This window comes from Asparagus officinalis, chromosome 7 (genome assembly GCF_001876935.1).
Source record: "Asparagus officinalis chromosome 7, Aspof.V1, whole genome shotgun sequence".
NCBI lineage: Eukaryota > Viridiplantae > Streptophyta > Magnoliopsida > Asparagales > Asparagaceae > Asparagus > Asparagus officinalis.
In genome coordinates this window covers 31864074-31866354 of record NC_033800.1, presented here as the reverse complement: position 1 = coordinate 31866354, position 2281 = coordinate 31864074, and the positions used below count along the sequence as shown (strand labels likewise).

Genomic DNA, 2281 nt, shown 5'->3' with positions numbered 1-2281 from the left:
TCTATATGGGTAAGGTTACAATACACCTAGGATGTTGTAACTAACTTAGTTACACCCACCTGTAAAAGACATGTTTGAGTGTCTATAATAACTATCAACACCGTTTATTATGATCTACATGTCATCAAATGTGTGTGGATCAAATATCATGTGTCTTGGGATTTTCTATCTTATAATTCAAGCAACTCAAAATAGCAATCATTTTAGACTGTTATAAACCGTTCATTTCTAGGCTATTATATGTCTAAATTAGAAATATCTTATCTATGTGACATTTTTTTCTTCATGAAGTTTTGGATTTTATAGATCACAAAAACAATGTGAGTTATATCAGCACTCAAACATGTGCTTATTATATAATATAATAATATATATATATATATATATATATATAATATATAATATTATATATATATATATATATATAATATATATATTATATATATATATATATATATATATATATATATATATATATATATATATTCATGGGTCATCATCATGATGCATATGAGAGGATTTCTCTCATATACATAATTGTGGCACAATCTCACCCAAGTGTTATATGAGGCAATTCTCTCTCCAACTTTATATTCACTTGCGTGGAGATTGGTACCACATCATTGTATATGATTATAAATATATATTATATATAATATATATATATATATACTTATATATATATATATATTAATGGGTATCATATGTCATATGAGAGGATTCTCTCATATACAATGATGTGGCACAATCTCCACCAAGTGTATTTATGATGCATTCTCTCTCCTACTTTATTCACTTGGTGGAGATTGTGCCGATTGGTTCTCAACTTTAGGTTCTGGTTGTTGCTAATCCAGCAAAAATCAATGCTGGATATGATAAGTTGAATTACAATAAGAACTAGAGTTTGCAAGACGATACTCGCCACAAATAAGTTGCGACTTCAGCTCAGATAATTTGGTGTGAATTTTCAAGTATAATACCCACAAATAATACCAAATAGGGATCTTAAAAGCATATTGTAACCGACTAATGCGCAATAAACCAACTCAATGCCAAACAAGCAATCTAGCTCTAAGTACAAAAACATTACAAAAGTAATTTCTTCAACATTGTCGGGAGATTCTTACCAAAATGAGGCAGCACATTACATTTGCTCCACCGTTTCACTAACACCATCTGGAAACAAATGGAGTGGAATCAATTAAAAAGAAAAAGAAAAATCAAAATTCCAACAACTAACCTCGAATAAACCCAGTCAAACAAATGGACAGGAAACAAAGAAGAGCTAATATCCACCAAACGAGAAAGATTTATAACATTTCCTTCAAATTAAAAGCAAGATACAAATCCTATCCCACTAAAATCACCAGATTCATTAAAAAAAAGACATTTAAAACCCCACAAAATTACATACACCAATGCTCTTTTTCTAAAAGAATTCGTCAAAAACACATTCCAACTAGAATTATTTCACTGATGCTCTCACTGGTCCAAGCGATATACTTCAAATATTAGTAACAAGTTTTTTTCTTACATGAGGAGACGCATATAAGTACTCTATGTTATTTTATCAACTGTTTATTTTTTTTATTTTCTATTAATTCTCAGGCAATTACAGGCACATGCAAGATTTTTAAACGGTTGAGTTTAGAAAGAAATAAATTTTTTGGTTTTCATATAACTGGAAGATTGTAAAGAATATTGATAGTCAATGATTGTTTAGATAGGAATGGGATAATAGGAAATTCTTTCATACGTGAAGAATCAAAATTTGATCAGAAAAAATCAAAATTTTTCTCACCTTGAGTAATCCCTCTTCGGATCATCAACACAAAGCTTGCTCGGCATCGGATTCTGCTCAGAGGTGGACTGAGCACATTACCTTCGAGGGGAAGGTACAGCTAATGACGGTGACGGTGTAGACGCCGACGACGGAGAACGTGGGATGGTCTTCGACGGGGCTTCGTCATCGGCGACAATGTCGAGAGAGGTACGATGTCGGGAGAGGGAAGAGGGATGGTCTTCAACGAGGGCGTCGGTGTCGGAGTTGGGGCTGGGGGAGGGTTTTGGGACCGATTCTTCAATTTGGGGATCTGATATTGTTTGAGGGTCACGGGGGGAGAGAGAGAGAGAATTGTTTTAATTCACCATCGCTACCCTTTTTCAAAAAAGCCCCTGCGTCCATGCCCTTCCAATCAGACCACGCCACATCAGATTGAGCGCAGGAAATTTCCTGAGCTCGAGCTCAGGATCAGTTTTCCCATATATATATATATATATA

At 33.8% G+C, this 2281-nt stretch overlaps 1 protein-coding gene across 2 annotated transcripts in view; it reads right to left on the bottom strand.

Moving 5' to 3' along the window:
* Window positions 1-2108, bottom strand: part of LOC109849110 (importin subunit alpha-1a-like) — an 11808-nt gene extending 9700 nt beyond the window's left edge. For both annotated transcript variants that reach the window (XM_020418909.1, XM_020418907.1), the window contains exons 1-2: window positions 1802-2108; window positions 1128-1176 (exon numbers count right to left, since the gene is read on the bottom strand). The gene's annotated coding sequence lies outside the window, so the exon portion shown is untranslated. The remainder of the gene's footprint in view (window positions 1-1127; window positions 1177-1801) is intronic.